The sequence below is a fragment of the Triticum aestivum genome, chromosome 4D (genome assembly GCF_018294505.1).
Source record: "Triticum aestivum cultivar Chinese Spring chromosome 4D, IWGSC CS RefSeq v2.1, whole genome shotgun sequence".
Lineage (NCBI taxonomy): Eukaryota > Viridiplantae > Streptophyta > Magnoliopsida > Poales > Poaceae > Triticum > Triticum aestivum.
Genome location: NC_057805.1, coordinates 268,015,638 through 268,023,959, shown reverse-complemented (window position 1 = coordinate 268,023,959; position 8,322 = coordinate 268,015,638).

The window sequence follows — 8,322 nt, the reverse complement described above, 5'->3', positions numbered from 1 at the left end:
GGCGGGGCGCGGGACGGGGTGAGGGAGGCGGCGGGGTCGGCGGGTACTTATAGAAGGGGAAGGGGGCTGCCGTGGGGGAGGGGTCAAGGCGGCGGGGTGGCGGCCTCGAGCCGGACTCGGGCGGCGGTGCGTGCTCGATCCGGTCTCCAGGAGGGAGACGGAGGCGCGGGGAGATGGGCCGGCCTGGCTCGGCTGGGCCTCAGCCCAGTCGGGCGCGGGATCTCTTTTTTTTTAAATAATAATTCCGCCGAACCTAAAAAAAATTCTGGAAAAATAAATAAAAACCTAAAAATGCCAGAATAAATTTTCACCGTCTATTTAAAATAATTAGAACGAGATGAACATTTTCTTGGCCCTAAAAATGCAGTTTTGAAAACGTGCAATTTTTCTAATGCAAATAAAATCCGAATAAAATCAAATATCAGATTTTAATATTTTTCCTCCAATATTTCAATTATTTTGGAGAAGTCATATTTTCTCCTCTCATTTATTTTAATATGAAATATTTTTCGGAGAGAAAAATAATTAAAACCAAAAATCCTCGTTTCATTATTTGATAAAAATCAAATATGAAAACCTGGAAAATCCCCAACTCTCTCCTAGGGTCCTTGAGTTGCTTAGGATTTCAAGGATTTGCCAAAATGAAATAAAATATGCTATGCAATGATGATCTAATGTATAACATTCCAAATTGAAAATTTGGGATGTTACACCATGTGTGAAAACAATATGCCTGCTTGACTCTCCTTCTCCCTCTGGCGGTCCCACCACTCCACCCCGTGTGGAAAAAATCTGCATGCATGACTCTCCTCCCCCCGAGCTCGTCCAATCCGTTGTGACCAGCAATATTTGCACCCCTTCCCTCCCCCATAATTTACTCCAATAAATATGCCCACGTAGTTGTTACGTTAATCACGCGACATATCTTACGGGATGCTGCTTTAGTTACTTAACTGCAGGTGCATTGGGTCACTGACATATGGGCCCAACAGGGGTCTGGCCCACATGTCAGTGACGCAACTGGACCTGCAGTTAAGTCAGTGCAACTCAGTCCATCTTACGTAGGTGTGCCATTGCTCGCTATAAATACTACGCCTCCCACGACATTCGGAAGAACGCCCCTCCCAAGCTCTAGGCGCCCCTCGCTGCACCATGCGGACGGTCACGCGTCGCCGTTCCGTTCCTCGCCGCCACTAGTCGAGGAGGACGCGTCGGCGTTCCGCTCCTCGCGGCGACGCGTCGAGGTGGATGCGTCGGCGTTCCCAATCTCGCCAGTACGCGTGTCGGAGGACGCGTCGGCTCCCCGCTATGAGGAGAAGCCGCACCACCCTCCGAGCCCCCAGCCTTGAGGAGCTTTGGAAAGAAATGGATGTCGCCTTGTGGGAGGCTTTGCCTCCGGCAGAGCGCGCCAAAATAGAGGCGGAGAAGAAGGCCGAGGAAGAGAAGCGCGCCGCGGGACAAGCTGCCTGGCAGGCCTATGTCTCGTCCGAGAGAGTCAGGAAATTGGCTCTTTGGCAGAAGGCTCGTGCGAGGGCCATGAGGGTGGCGGAGGACGCCCGTGCCAAAGCCTTGAGTGCAGTCGGGCCCAAGCACCTCATCTACGTTTGGCGGTACGTGGACCGGGTGCACGCTTCCAGCGAGGAGGAGTACCTGTTGGCGCCGGATCACGACACCAGTGAGATCGCGCTCGCCCGCCGGCAAGCCGCCAATCAGCACCTCGCGAGTTGCGAGGCTGAGGAAGAGGCATTGTGTTGGTGCGCTGGGAAACAGTCGCGCACCAGGGCACTCGTGGTGTGCCGCAAGCGCTCCTGCGAGTGCCGTGGCTTTTAGTAGGAGTATAATTTAGTTTTGTAAGGCGATCTCATTAGTTTTGGGACGCAAATGATAAATCCCGAACGTTCAGGAATTATTAGCATCCTTAATTAAGTATGTAAAAGGGAAAGTTTGGAAACCTTCTGTATTCATACGCATTTTGTAAGTACATGCATATAGCACAAACTTTACTACTCCTATATACTATCGCACTACATGTCTCTCTCTATATATGCTTGCAGACTGTGCTACTCCCTCCGTCCAGGTGAATAAGTCATCCTTGGTTGTGCACCGTGACCAAGAAGGAGGGAAGACTTATACACCTAGGTGGAGGGAGTACTACTATTACTATGTACGTGCAAATGCACGTTTTAACATTACGATGCGGTTTTTGTAAAAGTAGAAAAACAACGCTAGTCAAGCTTGTGAAACGATTCAATGCAAAACAAATGCAAAAATGCTCGTTTGATTGTTTACTTTTAGCTTCCTTCTCTGTGGTTATTTCTCTGTCGTACTTTGTACAGAGTATCTAACTGGTCGGAAAGGCATGCGAATTCCCAAACCGCTTCCTACACCCTGTATCGAATTTTTTGCCTAACAAGTTGTGCCGTGCAATTGGAATTCCAACTTGAGTACTACTACTAGTAGGAGTACCAGGGGCCAGTTCTTTTAGGCTTCTAGATTAGTAATCCCATAACTACTACCTCCGTCCTGGTTTATTGGTCCCCATTGTAATCTGTGTCAAATTTTGATCATAAATTTAACTAATGAAATGTTAGTGCATGTCACATGCACTAACATTTTATCAGTTAAATCTTTGGTCAAAATTTAGTTTTTTGGGACTAAATGAAGAAGACTCTCAAGGAGAGTCTTTTTTGGGACTTTTTGAGACTTTTCCAACAATGCCCCTCCCTGCACCCATTGCCCCGCCGGCCCATGGTGTTGTTTGGTTGTTATTTTTCTGTATACTAGGGGTAACATGGTCATTTAATAACCTCTAGGGAGGGACTAGGGACTTTTTAGTCCCTGGAAACAAACAGGGAGGGACTTTTTAGTTGGGACTAGAAAAAGTCCTAGGACTTATGAACCAAACATGGCCTTAATGTTACTCTTCACTGTGACTAGTCTTATGGAAAAAGCCGAGGAAGAGACGACTTATTTTTTAAGCCGCCAAAAGAACTGGCCTAGGAGTAGTAGCTAGGGATACTAGGAGTAGTAGCTAGGGACTGAGTGTGCGAGATGAACCGGAAAAGTAAATGCAGAGAGATGAAATGCAAAAAAGACGGAGGGATGTGATGGTTGCTTGTCCATTTATTTTACCAGGCCACTTATTACTGGGAGTGGTTGGGTTTTGTGATATGACAGCTTTACTGCCGCGCCACAAGCGGGGTGAGACTCGCGTGCAGCGCCGCCCTCTACACTAGTACTACATCGGTCGTGGTTTATTAGTCCCCCATTGAATTTGACTGAAGATTTAACTGACAAAATGTTAGTGCATGTCAACAAAAACTATATCGTTGGATTCGTATTTGAACATAGTTTTCAATGATATAATTTTAGGTGACATGCATCAGCATTTATCGTACTATATATAATGTTAGTTCAATTTTGGGTCGTACTAACCTATAGTAAGGTGCCCGTGCGTTGCACGGAACAGTGAAATGCATTGATCAGGGAGTTGTTTATTTTGACAAAGGATGTTGGGGTGATCTCATGTGTAACGGGTATCGATAGGTTTCTTCGGATATTATTTCATCTCTAGAGCTCACAAACATCCAGGTGAAATAGATAAAAAAGTATCTTTTGCAAACAAAAGCGTTCAACTGTTCAACCTGCATCCAAAACTTTTGAAGAAATAACACTTATTGTGCTTTGCAAGAAATGATCTTTAAGAATTAGTTTTTGAGTATCGATTGTTATACATGTTGGCTACAGATGACATGTCACTTTCTTATATTTAACAGTTGGCTATACTATTAAGTATTAACCATGACCTTATACACCTAGACGGAGGGATTAAATCAGGATGACTTGGAAGGGGGCAGAGGAGATGTAAGAAATGGTTCATCATAAGTCTTTGACCAGTACTGTAGTAAAAAATTCATACATGGAAGATTCTAGAGTAAACCATAAATGGATACACTTTTATTCATGCGCGATACTCCAATAGAGCAAGATCATGCATGGAAGTCTCCACATGCTTAGACTGCGGATTACATTGAGTGAAGACTAATGATCAACATTTAACTTGGTAATGCATATGTCCAGGTGAACCTCCTTGGAGTCCCTGTGCACATTGTTGGAGGTCAAATCATGCCATGCATCTTCCATGTCCACATCGGCAGGAAGGTCCCAGCTCAGCACAGTCCCATTCAGCTTAACGTAGCCAGTGTCGCCGCCCACGTACCTCCGAGGGGTAGTAATAGTGAGCACGCACCCGTACATCAGCCTCGTGTCAGTGTCAGCTCAGCGGCGTTGCCCCTGACGCACACTACAGGGACGGGGCGGCAGCCTGCGCGGGCCTCGTCGGTGCTCACGATCAAGAGGAAGACGCTGTCCTCCTCCTCCGAGACTAGGAGGTGGCGGTGATCCTCCAGCGACTCTGGCATGGTGAACTGGTAGCACGTCTCGTACTTGATGTTCTTCGCCGCGAGCCAGTAGTGCTAGACGGACGCTTGCGTGAGGTGATGCACGAGGTCCGCCAGCGAGCCCCAAAACGGCATCTGGCACTCATAGCAGTAGACGAAGGGCTCGTTGGAGGCATCGACCAGGCCGTCCATGAAACGGGAGTGGTTGTAGGGGACGCTGCGCCAGTTGAATATATGAGAAAGTTACTACGAGATTTAGTCTGAATAAGCACAAAATAAATCATGACGGCTATAACAGAGATTAAGCTAATCATGTGGACTAGCATAGTAGATGAACATATCGAATCTAGGACACAGACTAGAAACATGAATTCTACCACGATTTCGAACAGGAAGGACAGAAACACATACGGTGCAATGGGAGAAGCACCGTCGGCGTTGAGGTTGTCGCCCATGTCGTTGAGGAAGAGGTTGCCGAGGTCAGGGAAGAAGTCGTTGTCGGTGAAGTCGTCGCTGCCAGTAGTCGTGAGAGTGCACTCTGCAAATTTTAACAGCGCACGCCGAATGGAGCACAGGAGGGAGTGGCTGTAGGGGACGTTGCGGCTGCCGAATGGAGCGCAGGAGTAGCCCACGAAGTAGTAGATGGTGCTCCTCCCTAGTCTCTACTCTTATCTCTATCTCTACTACTCTTCTTTGTTTTTTATAATATAATAGTTGTAACTGTAAAATCAAATAGTACTGCGCCATTCACTGCACGCCCGGCTGAACACGCCTCCTCGCCTCCATCAAACCCCTCCGTTAAACCCGCATGCAAACTGAGAAACCTACTCCGGCCCGCGGGAGGAAATTTGCCGGTTGCCGTTGGAGAATAATAGAGTCACGTCCAATCCATTTGAGTTAAGTGCGTGTATGATTCTCCCTCTATAAAAAGTTAATCCATCCTTAATCATGTATTCTAAGTACTCTGTGGGTTCCACTGTCAGTACAGTGTACATGACTTGCATGCTGGCTACAGATTCGTACAGAAAGTTAAAACGAAACAAATCCATCCTTAATCTTGTATTCTAAGTACTCTATGGGTTCCACTGCCAGTACAGTAGCGAAAGAAGTATATATTAAAAAATATATAAAAAGCTAAAGTTTAGGATAGCATTCGAACTCAGGTCATCGCGCTGCGAGCATCCAGCCCGGACCAGTACACTAGGTGTTCGTTGCGGACAATGCAAGAGATAAACCTTTATAACAATGAGCCCGTCCGTTGCAACGGATCCAAAGTAGAATAATACATATTCGCAAATTTGAAGGAAAATAGTTTAGTTTTGATATACATATCACTAAAAATATCTTATGTTTCACTCCAAATATATTCTTTGGGCTGTTTCGATGAAGTAAGGTAGGAATGTGGTTGGTTTCAAGATACTAAGGGGTTTTGTGTAAACTGGAGCAGAGAAGTGGGAATTGTTGCAAAAGGCCACAACTTACATCACAACCATTAGATGCAGATCTAATGGTCAGAAATGGAGGATGGCAGACACACCATCATCACCAACTGAGTCTTTTATAGGAGTAGGAGTAGAGAAAAAACCGAGTTGTTGATGATGGTGTGCCTACCATCTTATAATATAGACTGTCTGATCTATATCTGACGGATAGAAAGCAAACAATGACAATTTTACAAAAGATACACGCACCTCTCTCCACATTTACTGATAAGGCCTTGCCTCGTTCATCCTTATCTCCCACAACCTCATTGCTGAGCAATTAAAAAAGGAAGTCTCTAGAACAATCTGGCATGGTGGCCGCTGCCGGCGCCGTCCATCCCCATGCCTCCGCCCAGTCCGACCACCAGTCACAACCACACCCCACTCCTCCTCACCTTATCTATCTTCTTTCTCGAGATATCATTTTTTCGATGAAATGGTTGACATACCAGTTTCCGATAAAATTCTCATGATATCATTAGTTTTTACACATGGGATTACTCCTGTATGGGTCATTCACAGCAGGTGTTTTGTAAAAAAATGCATCTTGATGTTCCGTGCAATGAACTGGTATCTTGCTAGTTTTTCTGCATATAATTCCAAACACCACGTAGACACGGTCTTTGACCATTTTACAACTATGTTAGTATCATTGTTAGTGGTCAGCCGGTGCAAGTTATAGCCCCGGGTGTTTTAACCTTTATTTTAGTAATGATATCTAGCGATTGTTCGCCATGAGCTCAATCCTGGCAAATCCCACGTAACCGTCAGATTTCCATCCGACGGTGGCCTGTTTTTAAGCCATAGAATTTGACAAAACCGCCACCCTTACACACGTACTGTAACTGCATCGCGGGTGCTTGAAACTGCCATGTCTCCCAGTGAACGTTTGCTGGGGATTGGAGTTAGCACCGATGGCGGTTCGTAGTCATTCCACGCTCGAGCATTGAACTTTGTAACTATTTTAGATTAGAATATACTACTCCTCCAGTCCTATTCCACTACTACTCTACCCAAGCAAGTTAGGGCATAGTAGTAGGTACTGTAGGGAGTACCAGTACTGTGATCACTCAAGCAAGTTGCCTGTCATCGATATGACCCTACCTGCTGGTATTTGTCTCGTAAGTCAAGTGGCGTGCTGTAGTCATCATCTCCTGTCCACTTCCCGCAGCACATATTCGCTTCTCCATCTTTGTCTGCACATAATCTCGTCCAATCTTCCATCCCCGCTAAGGCACTTCCCCCCTCGTCCGAAACCCAAGCACTAATAATGGCAGAACCGAGCAACATCCACCGAAAGAGTGGCTGGAATTCGCTCCCCACAGAGGTAGTCAAGCTCATTGTTTCGCGTGTGGACAATCTCAGTACCATGCTGCTCGCTGCGTGCTCGTCTCGGCTGTACCATTTACTCGAAGCCCTCAGGCCGGAGCTTTTTAAGCCAGCTCCTTGCTTGCTGATGCCGCCTGATCTTCAGAAACGACGTGTCATGCAGCATAACGATCGTAGGGTGGCGAGCATCAACCCCCTTGATTGCGATCCGATCGCCGTCATGCTCAACTACATTAACGGTATGTACTGGGTCGGCATGAACACGTCTTGAATGGTGCTCGTCGACGGTCGTGGCAGCTGGATGCTCGTGGAGGTCTACACCTGGCGATTGATCCCCCTTCCTTGGCACCGCGGCCCAGAATACTCGGAATCTTACAGTAGCCAACATGATACCAAGTTTGATTTGCTCAAGGTTGTAATCTGCCAAGTGTCCACAAGATCTGCGAATTATAAAGACTTCAGGCTAATTGCGTTCTTCAACCGTGGCCTCGCCTATCTGACAGGTCACTGTGGTAAGTGGATAAATCTGCACGTGCATCGCAGGATCATACATCCTCCATGGTTCTCTGATGCCATAGAACACAAGGGTTTCATTTATGCTGTCGACTCCTTCTATGGCTGGACGTATTGCTGGCCTACTCCAGTCATCGCTACAAATGGCTGTTACAGTAGTATGTTACTTTCCTATGATATCATGATGGCTTGCTTATATTACTGTCAACATTTACTAAAAAAATATTCATGCTCATAACATGTTGTTCTTAAGATTGACTACATTAAGAGCCCTTTTTTATTTGACTCCAACTTGATATGATGTTGTAGGCCGCCTGGTATCCCTTGAAAGTGCGTTATAACGACTAGACGGGGGTGAATCACTACTGGAATCAGCTAATTTGCCATCTGCCAGCTCTTTGCCGTCTGCTAGCTGACAGCAAAGAAGCTCTTTGCCATTAGCTACCCAAAAGCAGACGGCAAAGAAATGGCAGACGACAAAACAGGTCTTTGCCATCTGCGAGCTCTTTGCCGTCTGCCAGCAGACGGCAAAGAATCTTTGCCGTCCGCTGGCAGACGGCAAAGAGAGAGGTGGCCCCCACCCCCCGCCCGTTTGGAAA